We start from the raw sequence: 14,762 nt of genomic DNA, 5'->3' as shown, positions 1-14,762 counted from the left end.
AGCACCCACCTTCGACGGTGGGAGGCTTGCCTACTCCGCCGGCAACCTCTGTCCAAGCAGAGCTGCCAGGCGGTCTATCGACAGCGTTAAAGAGCGCGTCTATTGTCGATGAACATCGGACCCTCATGGGTGCGGTGGTTGAAAAGATTAAGTCCGCCGAGAGCGGGCTGAATGAGTCTTGCCTTGGCCTTATAAAGGCCTTTGAGGTATGTTTTCTAAGAAACCTTTGAGGAATCATCATAATATGAGTAGTAGCCCCTGATACACTGTCCGGCAAAAGAGAGAGAGAGCCGGGTAGGGGATCAAATCCTCTGCTTTTGCAGGAGCTTTTGTTAATGACGTATACCCCTTTGTGTGAAAACATGCGTCTACAGAGAATACAACCGCTCATAATGCGGAAGTGTCCGGACTAAAGCAGAGCCTGGAACGGGCCGAGGAGGAACTTGGCCGTGTGAAGAAGCAATTGGGGGACAAGCAAGGTATGTTGAAACATTGTCTTGAATTTGGCACGAATGAGTAATTGTGCCTAGTGAAAAGTATTTGTATTGTATGCTCTAGGAGCAAGTGCCGAATATGAGGCATTGAAGAAGGCTGTGGCTGATGCCAACGAGAAGACTACCGCCAAACAGGCGCTTCGTGAGAAACACGAGGCCAGGGTCATAGCAGCTGAGCAAGAGCTCCAAGAGGCTGTGAAGAAAAGCGAGGGCTTGGAGCAGAGTCTAGTAGGGAAAGAATCCGAACTCGCCCAAGCTCTCCAAGCCGCGGGAGATGCTCGGGAAGAAGCCCGAGGTGATGTGCGGGACATTCAGGAGGCCCGGAAAGTTGCGGCTGGTAAGGCCTTTTGTATTCATGGCCATTTTTACATGATAGTGGGAGGAACTCTAAGCGACAAGCTGAATTCTTGTTTTTCCAGGGGCGTTTGCGGGTCTGCCTCGTGGCATATCAGATGCCGCCCAATTCTACCGGACCGAGGAGAAGAAGTCTGTGGAGAGTAATTTCTTGTCGCAGTATTTGGCGCCGAACTATCCGGTGCCCTTTATCGATCAGCTGAAGCAGCTGGTCGAACTGCACCAGGCAGCCGAACTAGCCATGAAGGACTTGGTTGTCCGGCTGTGGCCCGCGGAGCCAATTCCAAGCAGTTACTTTGGACTCGTGAAACAGATTGTGGGCGCCTGTCCTCGGCTTGATGCTGTTAAGCGATTAGTCCGTATAGAGGGTGTGCGCATGGCGTTTGCCCACGCAAAAGTGCATTGGGGGAAGCTTGACGCGGAGAAGCTGGTGACTGAGGGGCCGCCAGAGGGTAAGGAGCACCGCAAACCCGAGATGTACTATGAAGATGTACTGAAGGGAGCCCGCCTTGTGGCGGATAAGTGTACCAAAGACATTATATTTCCCTAAGGGCATTCTAGCCATTCTTTGTAATATGGGATAATGGCACTTTTATTATTGCTTGTTTCATTTGAACATTTGTTCTTCCTGTGCGGCTGTTTAGTGTATGTAAATCTTGAGAGTTGGCTAGTCGTCGGCTTCTGCCCTCACGAAAGAAATACGGGGGTGTTCGGGACATACCTGAACACTCTTTATCCCATGGCTGGGTCCTTTTTAGGAGGTGTTCCTCACCACGAACCAGGCAATAGGACTATCGGGCTTTACCACTCTCACTTTGCCATAGGAATTCGATATGGTCGGCGCAACCCCTAGTGTTCGGAAGGCCGAACTAGGGGCTCTATTGGCGCCTAATCGAAAGACCGATCCGTCGCACTCTGCATTTATAATGGTGTTATGCGGAATAAATATTTAGGGATTTTACAACCTCTCGAACAGCTGACCAGCTCTCGCTGTATCATGACAGTCAGTTTTCGGCTTTCTCTACTGAGGTGCTCATTCGGCAGAACCGGGGCACAATCGCAGTAGTTCTCCCAACGCTACCTTAGCCGATGGGGCGAAACGTAAGGTACCAAAACATGGGAGCCGGGCAAACCCAACCAATGACCCAAGAGATGATTCGGAGCTGATGCATATAGTGCTATAAGTTCGGGGTGCCGAGCAACCGAAAAGGAGGTCGGACTTTATTGCCGTACTGTGAAGCCCCTGGTATAATCGGGCGTAACACGAGGCATGGCTGCTGTTTTTTATAAAGAGGTGTTGATAAGAAACGATGGCCGGTAAGTGTTATTTAAGTCTACACATTGTAGTAGGATGATATGTCTATGCATATGAGTATGATTTATGATTATGAAAAGAGTTATTTTTGGCGGAACCTGTGATGGCTGGACTGGAGGGGGCTGTGAGTGGATCTAAAGTGAATCCGGACTGCCTTTTTTGGGGGGGGGGTCACATGCATGATCCTGCCCTTGTGTGTCCGGGCCGATTCCACGTCGCCAATCCTGTTCTGCGTCAATGTTAGTTTGTGAAGGAAAATACCTGGAGGCAGCTGAACGTCCTCTTGTGGTTGGTCCGAGGGTTTATGATCGGAACCTGGTTAACCCAGCCGTTATACCGTGAAGTAGTGCGGACTCCTCAGTCGATGTCCGGATAGTTGGCTGTCATATCAAAATTTTGATAGGCATGCACGACTCGCTGCTCCCACTGCTGTATGATTTCCACTCTAAGGGCGGGGTTCGGCCTTGCCCATAGGTGTGATTATATCACATGGTGTTGGCCTAATGATTTAGCACATGGAATCTAGTGAACATGGTTCATCCCGTTAGCATATGGTAAATTATCGTATGAGGGGAAGGTGCCCAAGAATTATTCTTTGGCGTGGCATTTTTTCGTGATCCGAAGACAACCGTTAGAGTGGTGGGCCTCTAAAACTTGGCCTTTGCACCTGGCATCTTTTAGAAGATGTTATTTGTGGTTTCATACCCACGGGGGTTTATGTGTTATGGAGCCCCCGGATTACTAGGTCTAGAGGTACTGCAATTGTATTGCTGTGGTTGATGTGATCGGGGGCGATCGGCCATACTTTTATGCTCTGGGGTATCTCTTGACTAGACGCCTCCCCTCATTGTTTCTGGCACACGACCGGCCACTTTGTTTTGAGGATCCGGCATTCTCTATTGTTATGCTTTGCCGTCCTTCTAGGAGTACCATGAATTTCACATGGTTGATCGAGTATGTGGCTCGGGCCGGATAGGCTTGAGCTGTTCTTTGTCCGCTGACCGGACTTGGAGTTGCTGGACTTGGCACTAGCTTCCCTGACTTGACGTTTATGACCATTGCGACGAGGCTTGAGGATGCCTCTTCGTGTATCCTTCGTATTGTGGTCCGTAGTGATGTGTTGACGTCAGGGTATGTGCCTTGGGTTCTCCTACTTAGGTTGAGGTAGCCAGTTGTGCCGTGTGTGCCTTTGTTGGGGCGGTCGAGTCCGTATTTTTCGGTGGCCAGGACCTTGGTCCACCTGTCCACGAGCAAATCTTGGTCAGCTTGAAGCTGTTGTTGCTTCCTTTGCAGGCTCCTTGCCGTGACCATGAGCCGTCGCTTGAAGCGAACCTGTTCCACTGGATCTTCAGGCATGCCGAATTTGTCATTGCTGAGGCTTACCTCGTCCTCGGAGGGGGGCGTATAGTTGTCCCTCTCCAAGTATCCCACCTTGGCCAGTCCGGCCTCCTTGAAGGCAGGCTGATCAGGGTTGTATTCATCTTGGGCACCATCTGGATTGTTTTCGTCTCCTGGGCCAGTATTGTTGTGGCGGGGCTTGGAGCGGTGCCGAAAACGCCCATGCTTTGTTTTTCTCCCTGAGGAGTTATCCTCCGTTGCCTCATCGCCATTGGCTTCCTTCGGAGTGTCCACCATATATATATCGTATGAGGAGGTGGCTGTCCACTGCCCTGTGAGTGGTGGTTCATGTACTTCTCCTGCATTGTCGTCCATACCATCGATGTCTTCGGAGTTGAAGTCAGGCATGTCGGTTAAATCATCGACCGTGGCAATGAAGTGGGTGGTGGGTGGGCAGCAAATTCCTTCGTCGCCTGCTTCCCACTCGAGCCGGACATAGTTCGGCCAAGAGCCTCCTGACAAAGAGAGAGACTTTAATGAGTTCAGCATGTCGCCAAAGGGCGAGTGCTGGAAGATATTCGCAGTGGTAAACTCCATTACCGGAGCCCAACCAGGCTCGGCGGGCTCGGGAGCGCGCGGACTGGAAGCTACAACCGAATACGAGTCTGGGGGTCCGGCGTCACAGGCTTCCACGGAGGTGAGACCTGTGTTTGGCTCCACCGCCGATGAGTGTGCGGCCTGCGGGGCGGGGTCCATCCCTCCATCCTTAGGCAATGCAGCCTGCTCCGGATTTAGGTCCGGGGCTACTGCAGGGGTGATACCCCGAGCATTGTCTGACAACAGGTCTAAGCCGTGCTCATCGTGACTGTCCAGTGCTCCTGGCACAGGCCCTAATTCATCGAAGATCAAGTCTCCGCGAATGTCCTCCGTGTAGTTCAGGTTTCCGAACCTGATCTGATGGCCAGGGACGTAGCTGTCGATCTGCTCCAGATGGCGAAGCGAATTAGCCCGCAGTGCGAAGCCGCCGAACACAAAGATCTGTCCGGGGAGAAATGTTTCACCCTGGACCATGTTGTTGACGATGATTGAAGGAGCGATCGAGCCTTGCAGCGACGACACAGAGGAACTCTCAATGAAAGCACCAATGTTGGTGTCAAAACCGGCGGATCTCGGGTATGGGGTCCCGATCTGTGTGTCTTAGGCTGATGGTAACAGGAAGCAAGGGACACAATGTTTACCCAGGTTCGGGCCCTCTCGATGGAGGTAAAACTACTTCCTGCTTGATTAATATTGACGATATGAGTAGTACAAGAGTAGATCTCCACGAGATCGTAGAGGCTAAACCCTAGGAGCTAGCCTATGATGATTATGATTGTAATTGTGATCGGCCTTCTAAGGACCAATCTTTGCGGTTTATATAGACATCGGAGAGGGCTAGGGTTTACATGGAGTCGGTTACAAGGAAGGAAATGTAATATCCTGATTGCCAAGCTTGTCTTCCACGCAAAGGAGAGTCCCATCCGGACACGGGACGAAGTCTTGAGTCTTGTATCTTCACGCTCCAATAGTCCGGACGATGTATATAGTACGGCTGTCCGGATACCCCCTAATCCAGGACTCCCTCAGCGCACCCAGGGGGCGCCCCCCACACTCGTGGGCAGGGTGTGGGCCCCCTGGTGCTGATTCTTTCGCCAATATTTTTTATTAGTTCCAAAAAGTTGCTCCATGGATTTTTAGGTCATTCCGAGAACTTCTATTTCTGCACAAAAATAACACCATGGCAGTTCTGCTGAAAACAACGTCAGTCCGGGTTAGTTCCATTCAAATCATGAAAGTTAGAGTCCAAAACAAGGGCAAAAGTGTTAGGAAAAGTACATACGACGGAGACGTATCAACTCCCCCAAGCTTAAACCTTTGCTTGTCCTCAAGCAATTCAGTTGACAAACTAAAAGTGATAAAGAAAAACTTTTACAAACTCTGTTTGCTCTTGTTGTTGCAAATCTGTAAAGCCAGCATTGAAGTTTTCAGCAAAGATTATGAACTAACCATATTCACAATAACACTTAGGTCTCATGTTTACTCATATCAATGGCATAATCAACTAGCGAGCAATAATAATAAAACTTGGATGACAACACTTCTCTAAACAACCATAATATAGTATAACAAGATGGTATCTCGCTAGCCCTTTCTGAGGCCGCAAAACATAAATGCAGAGCACCTTTAAAGATCAAGGACTGACTAAACATTGTACTTCATGGTAAAAGAGATCCAGTCATTGTCATACCCAATATAAATTAATAGTAATGCATGCAAATGACAGCGGTGCTCTCCAGCGGGTGCATTTTAATAAGAGGGTGATGACTCAACATAAAAGTAAATAGATAGGCCCTTCGCAGAGGGAAGCAGGGATTTGTAGAGGTGCCAGAGCTCGGTTTTGAAATAGATATAAATAACATTTTGAGCGGTATACTTTCACTGTCAACATAACAACTGAGAGATCTCAATATCTTCCATGCTACACACATTATATGCGGTTCCCAAACAGAATGGTAAAGTTTATACTCCCCCACCACCAACAAGCATCAATCCATGGCTTGCCCGAAACAACGGGTGCCTCCAACTAGCAACAATCCTAGGGAAGTTTTGTTTGCAATTATTTTGATTTGATTTTAGCAATGGACTGGGCATCCCGGTGACCAGCCATTTTCTCATGAATGAGGAGCGGAGTCCACTCCTCTTGAGAATAACCCGCCTAACATGGAAGATACAGACAACCCTAGTTGACACATGAGCTATTCAAGCATACAATACATAATTTCATTTGAAGGTTTGGAGTTTGGCACATACAAATTTACTTGGAACGACAGGTAGATACCGCATATAGGAAGGTATGTGATACGTCTCCAACGTATCTATAATTTTTTATTGTTCCATGCTATTATATTATCCATTTTGGATGTTTATGGGCTTTACTTTACACTTCTATATCATTTTTGGGACTAACCTACTAACCGGAGGCCAAACCTGAATTGCTGTTTTTTTTTTGCCTATATCAGTGTTTCGAAGAAAAGGAATATCAAACAGAGTCCAAACGGGATGAAACCTTCGGGAGAGATTGACGGTGTCCTAGACTAGGGGGTACTCACCACGTCATCTCCCGATCAGTTGGATTGGGCCAAGGACCCCCATGGCCGTATACTCATGGGCCAGTTCGGACAACCCCTACCGCATATAAGGAAGACTCCACAAGATTTGGCGCCCAAGACAAGGACTCTCCTAAACCCTAGGCCTCCGATGTCTTATATAAACCAAGGCCAAGCTAGTCAATAGACAATCTCATATTCATTACTACAATCTCGCGGTAGATACATCTACTCTATACTACATCCATATGAATACAATCAAAAGCAGCACATAGTGTCACGCCCAATATGCGATACTATCCTAAAGAGACTCGAAGGTCCCACTAAGGATAGAACCGCATATTGAAACGCTTTTGCAAGGTGGATATCATTACATCAACATTACATAATAGATGGGGATACATACATAAGGCATACAATGCCACACGAATACAACATTACAATATATAAGAGCATCATCCGTCTACGGATGAATCACAAACAGAAACTCAAACGACATCCACCCTGCTAGCCCAGGCTGCCGACCTGGAACCTATCCCCTGATCGAAGAAGCAGAAGAAGAACTCAACGCAAGCAAGCATCGCTCTCGCGTCATGATCATCACATAACCTGTACCTGCAACTGTTGTTGTAGTAATCTGTGAGCCACGAGGACTCAGCAATCCCATTACCATGGGTATCAAGACTAGCAAAGCTTAATGGGAAAGGAAGGGGTAAAGTGGTGAGGCTGTAGCAGCGACTAAGCATGATATGGTGGCTAACATACGCAAATAAGAGCGAGAAGAGAGCAAGCGGAACGGTCGTCAACTAGCAATGATCAAGAAGTGATCCTGAACTCCTACTTACGTCAAACATAACCCAGAAACTGTGTTCACTTCCCGGACTCCGCCGAAAAGAGACCATCACGGCTACACACACGGTTGATGTGTTTTAATTCGGATCTGGTGTCAAGTTATCTACAACCGGACATTAACAAATTCCCATCTGCCTATAACCGCAGGCACGGCTTTCGAAAGATTATACCCTGCAGGGGTGTCCCAACTTAGCCCATGACAAGCTCTCGCGATCAACGAAGGAATAGACCTTCTCCCAGGAAGACCCGATCAGACTCAGAATCCCGGTTTACAAGACATTTCGACAATGGTAAAACAAGAACAGCAAAGCCGCCCGACGTGCCGACAAATCCCGATAGGAGTCGCACGTACCTCGTTCTCAGGGCACACCGGATGAGCAAGACGACGGGTTGGCATAGACCCTGGTTGCCCAGGGGGCGCCGGACATCGCTCGGTTTGGACCAACACTTAGACAAGCACAGGCCCGGGGGGCCTAAAATAAAGATGACCCTCGGGCTCCGGAAACCCAAGGGAAAAAGGGCTAGGTGAGGCAAATGGTAAAACCAATGTTGGGCCTTGCTGGAGGAGTTTTATTCAAAGCGAACTGTCAAGGGGGTCCCATAAATCACCCGACCGCGTAAGGAACGCAAAATCCGGGAACATAACACCGGTATGACGGAAACTAGGGCGGCAAGAGTGGAACAAAACACTAGGCAAAAGGCCAAGTCTTCCACCCTTTACCAAGTATATAGATGCATTAATAATATAAGAGATATTGTGATATCCCAACAAAATCCTGTCCACCATGGAGCAATCTTCAACTTCACCTGCAACTAGCAACGCTATAAGAGGGCTGAGCAAAGTGGTAACATGGCCAAGCAACGGTTTGCTAGGAAGGATGTCAAAGGTTAAAGGTTCATGGCAACATGGGATGGCTCGATAAACAGGTAATAGGTAACGCAGCAAAGCGATAGAACGAAGAAACTAGCATGGCAATGATAGTAGTGAGATCCAGGGTAGCGGTCATCTTGCCTGAAATCCCGCTAGGAAGAAGAACGAGTCCATGAAGAAGACGAACACACGTAGTCAAACGAATCCTCACAATCGCAACATTAATGGAACTAAGAAGCAACACCGGAAAGAAACAAACAACATGGTAAACCAACAAGCATAAGCATTGCATGATGCGCAAACAAGTATGATGCATGACCGGTTTAATGAGGCATGGCATGGCAAAGTGCAACAAACAATACTACAAGTTAAGTGGAGCTCAATATGCAACGAGTTGCATATTGACAAAACACCACAACAATTATTTAGTTCATCTCGTTTAAGCTACCAAACAATATTAAATGTTGTTAAACATGGCAAGAGGTGAAGAATTATTAAACTACCTATCTAGGCAAATTTAAATGAGGCCGGAAGTAACAAACAACAAGTCCGGAAAAATCTCATGTGCATATTTTAGATTTGGTACTGTTCTGCCCTAAACACAATTTTAATGTTGTTAAACAGGAAAATGAAGTGCGCCATGTTAAACTAGGCATTTTTCCACCCCATTTACATATAAAGTTTATTTAAAATGGAGCTACGGTTATTTAGTTATGAAATAAATCATTTTAGCATGGCATTATGCAAAATAAACACAAAAAGAATGTTAAACATTTTTAACATAGATGAAAGTGTCATATTATTAATCTACACAATTTTCTGAGCATTTTACATATATAAATTATTTTAATCCGATGCACAGTTGTGGAGTTATTATATGCATGAAAAATAGGGGGTTTTCTGTAAATCTGTAATTCTACGGATAATGTTAAAATCGCTGGACAGGGAAAAAAATAGCAACGGGCCGAAACTGGCTGGAGGGGCGCTCACGCATGGGCTTCAGCCCAGTCGGAGGAGAGGCCAAGGCAGCAAGCCGGCTTGGGCTGGGCCTGCTAGGCCTCGGAGGCCGCTGAAGTGGCCGCGGAAGGGAGCTGGGCTGGGCTGTCGGTTGGGCTGCGGGGCCCACGAGCGAACGGGGCCGGTCCAAGCGGGCACTCGCCGTGCCCCTCGTCCTCCCGCATGAGGAGGGGAAGGGGCGGCCATGGCAGAGGGCGCTGCGGCGCCGGAGCGCTGGGAGGCCGGGAGGGGACCGGGGCAGGTCCGGCGAACTGCGGAACGGACCGATCTGGCCGTGGAGGGGCCGGATCCGGCCTGCGGAGGGGTCGGTGGCGCTGCTTCGGAGCTTCGGCGGCGGCGGCAACCTGCGGGAGAGAGAGAGAGGCAGTGAGGAAGGATATAAGAAGGGCGGTGAGGTCGGGGCTCACCGGATTTGACGCAGCTCCGGCGGGGTCGCCGTGGTGCAGGCGGCGGCGAGAGGCCGGGAGGCGGCGGGGTTCGATCTGGATCGGGAGCTCCTCTCCCGATCTGGATCGATCGAGCGAGCGGGCGAGGAGGCGAGGCGCACGGGGTTGGGCCCGGTCGCGGCCCGTGGCGGTCTCCCCGTGGGCTTCGCGGGCCGCGACGGTGGATGCTGGTTGGGGCGACGTGGCGCGTTCGGGTTGGCCGCGGGCGCATCTGGGCGGCGAGGTGGAGGCGCGGGAGGAGGCCAAGTGGCGGCGACAAGTGGCTGGCTGTGGCTGGCGGCGGTGGCTTCGAGGTGGGAGGAGGCTAGGGGTAGAGGAAGGCTAGGGTAGCCCAAATTGGGAGGAGTGGTGTTTATATAGGGTAAGGCTAGGGATAGGGGGATTTAGGAGGGGTTTCGGAGCCTCCGATGACGATCCAACGGCACCGGTCGGAGGGGGGTTTAAGCCGGGTTAGATGGGCTGTGTGGAGGGGGGTTGGGTTGAGAAGAGAGAAGAGAAGGCAGCCCGGCAACAGTTTCCGAATCAAAAACGTCTAACGCTAGACCGACTATATCGCGGTTATATATATAACGGTTGTGCAGTCAAATGGACTCCGAATGCGATGAGACTTGGCAGGCGGCCTGTCTACACTATAATAAGACCGCACGACAAGTTGCAACCCATTCCGAGAACATTTTTATGCCACTTATAAAATAATATTACGAAGGTGCCGCAGGCGCGTGCGAGTGTGGTCTGGACTTAGAATGGACAACAGAGAGAACCGGCGGAACCCGAGCGGATGCAAGTTTTATGAAAACGATGCCGATGCAATGCGGATGATGACATGAGATGAGATGCAAGACAAGCACAAAATGCAAAACAACAGATAAAAACCCAACCGCGGAGGAAAAATAAATCACATAGCCGGAAATGGCAAGAGTCGGAGTTACGAATATGGAAAGTTGTATCCGGGGCGTTACACATAGGGTATTATCTCTTCGAGAGAGCCCGAAGCTGGGTAAAACCCCGTGTCCATGTTATCATCGCTCCAAGACGCCTAGCTTAGGACCCCTACTACGAGATCCACCGGTTTTGACACTGACATTGGTGCTTTCATTGAGAGCCTCCTAGGTGTCATCGCGGATGCGATGGCATAAATTAGGTGTTATGATTTCAATTCAATATGCTCCCTCTACATCATCAGGGTTTCTTTTTGCGATTATCTTGTGCTATTTTGTTTGCAGATTGGTTTTGATGTCGAAGGTGGTCAAGAGATCCGAATACACTTAGCGATCCGAAGCCTCCACCGGACATGCATGCTTCATATTGCGCTGGCCCTGCCTCGCTGGAGATCAGGCAGATGTGATACACTACAGTCTGCAGGACGTCAAATCAAGACATATCCTATGCCCTTCGTGCTGGGTCCCGAGACGTAAAGGCCAAGGACATACCAGTATCCGGCGACAGATCAGAAGATGCTTCTGCACGGCAGCGGCCATCAGATAATCGGCCTCGACTACGCCACGCTGTTGGCCGCACTGACACCTCGGCAGGGTGACATCGTCGCCCACCTCCATCGACCAAATTGTGTCGTCGCCTTGGAGCGTGGCCTGTGTTGGCAACCCCGCCTCGTCGCTTCATCAACCTACTCGGCTGGATATTCCAGTGTCACCCGGCGACCTACTCCATCACCTCGTCTAGATTGGGGGCTTCACCTCTTCGGAGTGTCGAGCTCTTCGCTCGGCGACATCGGGCTTGGGGGCTGAGACCTCCTCCCGCACCAAGCTCGGACCGCGTCATCAATGCCGAACACATTAACCAGCTAAGTCGCTTTCATGCTCAAAGTTTTAAAATTTTAAATTTCGTTCGGTCCGACCAAGCATTATACTTTTTTTAGCAAAAAGTTGTTTGTGAAAAACTTTCTTGTCCAAACTTTGTTTGTGACACACAAATTCAAATACCCCGTTTACTTGGGGGCTTCCTTCATGAAGCCTTTCCTCTTGCTAGTGATTATACTTGTACGGCTTCATTCCTTGTTCATGTATTACGCCACAATATGCACCATGTTGACTTAAGCGATTTGCAAGCTGGGTTGCCTTGCTCCTGTGTTTACCCCTACGTTCCCGATTGTTCGGCCAGGGAGTAAAGGGAGCACCTCTGCGATTGTCATGATTGGGTCATCCGAGCTCGGACCTCAAACTGGGTGAAGCTGAAAGCTAGCGCTCTTATTGTTTTCAACGATGGTCGGCACACAACGGAACTCATGAGTACAAAAAATCTATTGGACAAGTCTCATAAGTAACAATGAGCAACCGAAGAAAGGTATCGGTGGAGGTACTATTTTCTTCGAAGATGCTTCTTACACTTTGTTAGTAATATAGCATAAGTTCCCTGAGTGCACTTTGTCTATTACAGCCTTATGGCCTGATTGCATGGTTATCGGAAACACCGTCGATATTCTCGACAGGTGGAGTACATAACAATTTTCGGCCCTTGGCCAAAGAGGGAGAAGTCGACGGTCGGTTAAGATGCGTTTAAAGTTCGGGTGAACACATATATGATATATGTACTTCGGTACATACAATCATTATACATAAAATTCTTTTACCCAAGTCACTCGGGGGCTCTTAAAGTTATGTGAGCTGTTTTATAATAAGTGTTCTTCCTCTTAGTCATTGCAAAGTCTTTTTTCTATCACCCCTTTTTTCGACGCGACTGTGTGGTCAATAGCCGGGGAGCCTAATTTCTCTCTGAAAGCCGCTAAAGTTTTCTAAACTGGCCTAACGGGAAGTACTCTGCCTTCGGGATAGGAGGTTGAAATCGTAGGCTGGCCCGCTTGAAGTCTTGAGATAGGGTGTGTCATGTTAACGCACGATAGAAGCAAAATTTTTTTCTAAGACCAATTTTTTGATTGGCACCGAACAATTGATCTAGTTCAGACGTTGAGTTTTTACTGACGTTTTTTGGTTTTCCAATCCTATGGCACTTTTCAACTATTTGTGCATTTTCCGCATAAGTCTCGCAGTGCAACGCCTGACAGCTTTAGAGATTCGGCAAAAATTCTCGGATATTTCTATATATGCATCCGTTTTGAATTGTGTCTTCGGTCAATAGTAGGGTTGCCCGGCTCTTGTGCTTGCCTCCTACGGTCCGCTTTGTTCCGTTAGGTGTGCAAAGGGAGAACAACTGCAATTGTGCTTCCAGCTTGCATGGTTAAGCACCTCAGTGGAGAAAGCCGAAAACTGACTATCACAATAAGCGTAAACTGGTCAGCGGTCCAATGACTGTATTAAATGAAGGGCCATTCATAACATTGGCAGGAGTGTTTATGGCTTGACCTCGGTTGTCACCGAACACTAACCGAGAGGCTACTTGCTGGCCTCCCAACTTTAAGCTCCTATGACTAAGTGAAAGTTATAAAGCCCGCATATCTGATTGCCTCGTTTCCGCCAACACAACCGCGTTCGGGAACAGAGACGTCGGCTAAGGGTTGTTTTGTTATTACGGAAACACCCTGCATAGCATCTACAAGGGGGTAGAAGCCGACGATGGGCCACTTTCAGATTATAAACTGTTGCAACAGAAGTGAAAATTTGGGTTCATTTAGACCACAGAGTTTGGAAGCTTTCCCCGAACTAAATCCTCAGTATTTTCCTCCCACATTGATCGGAGCTGAGGTTTCATGATCATGCTTAGCATGACAACCCAAAGAAAGGAACCAATAGCGGGACTATTTTCTTTGGACGATGTTTCTTATGTTAAACAATAATATAACATGTCTCTCTACGTACCTTTGTTTATAAAACCGTATGGCTAGATTGCCTTGTCTGCCGTAAATCTTTGCCCTCATAAAGGCTTTATAAAGTAGGACAAACACTCCTCGGCTGCGGGCTGCTGGCCTAGGAGGTTGAAGCTGATGGTCAGTCAACAAAGTTTTGTACAATGCAGATCCGAGCATTAATGACGTGAAGTACTTGGATATATAGAGTCATTACATATAATTTGTGATTTCACTATGGATATCGATCCTTAATCCGGCCTCCCGTGCCCGCATTAAGGATCGGGGGCTACTGGGCTTCGGGCTTAGTATTTACAAATATTAAAAGGGCACATCGATCCCCTGATCTGGTGTTGCCACCCGATCAGTGTCTCGGGGGCTACTGCATTGACAATCCAATGCAGAAAATTTAAAATGCAATATAGTTTTCGAGGAGATTATTATTCTCAGGTTGGTCATCCGCACCCAACCTGAGTCTCAAGGACTTTGCACACCATGTTTCTATTCCTAAGTATGCTGCCGAGCTGAGAATTGATCCTCAGGACGATTTTGCGAATCAACCTTAGTCTCAGGGGCTACTAGGATCAGCGGTATTATGTCATCCTTCAGGTACATCTCGGGTTTTTGACTGACACACACCTTGAGGGTTACTGATATACATATACTGGCTATACATCTCGTCAGAGATTACATTACACAATTCGGAATTAAATTCATAAAAATAAGCCCATGGCCAAGGTGGTGCACCACCTCTGAAGTAGTCCGGCATAAAGCTCGGGTGCCAGTGGCTGGCTCCCTAGAGGGCATTTTCGGCATTAAGCTCGGCTAAACTCCTACAACTTTTTTGAACCAAGGTGATCTATGACACCTCGGATACAGTCCGGCGTTGGAGCTCGGACATAGTTCGGCGTTCGAGCTCGGATACATTCCGGCGTTGGAGCTCGGATACATTCTAGCGTTGGAGCTCGGAAGCGGTCCAATGTTGGTGCTCGGCTGCAAAAGATACCTCGGAAGCAGTCCGGCGTTGGAGCTCGGATGCAAGAGGACACCGCCACATGGGAACAACTTCAAACCCGAGACATGGCATAAAAATAACAAGGCATTGATAAAGGCCAAAGACTTCAAGGGCTCCTCGGATACCCGACGTGTAAACTCTTCGGATTCACTCCAGC

The sequence above is a fragment of the Triticum dicoccoides genome, chromosome 2B (assembly GCF_002162155.2).
Source record: "Triticum dicoccoides isolate Atlit2015 ecotype Zavitan chromosome 2B, WEW_v2.0, whole genome shotgun sequence".
In the NCBI taxonomy this organism is placed as follows: domain Eukaryota; kingdom Viridiplantae; phylum Streptophyta; class Magnoliopsida; order Poales; family Poaceae; genus Triticum; species Triticum dicoccoides.
The sequence above is the reverse complement of the archived record's forward strand: the minus strand, read 5'-3'. Positions refer to the sequence as shown.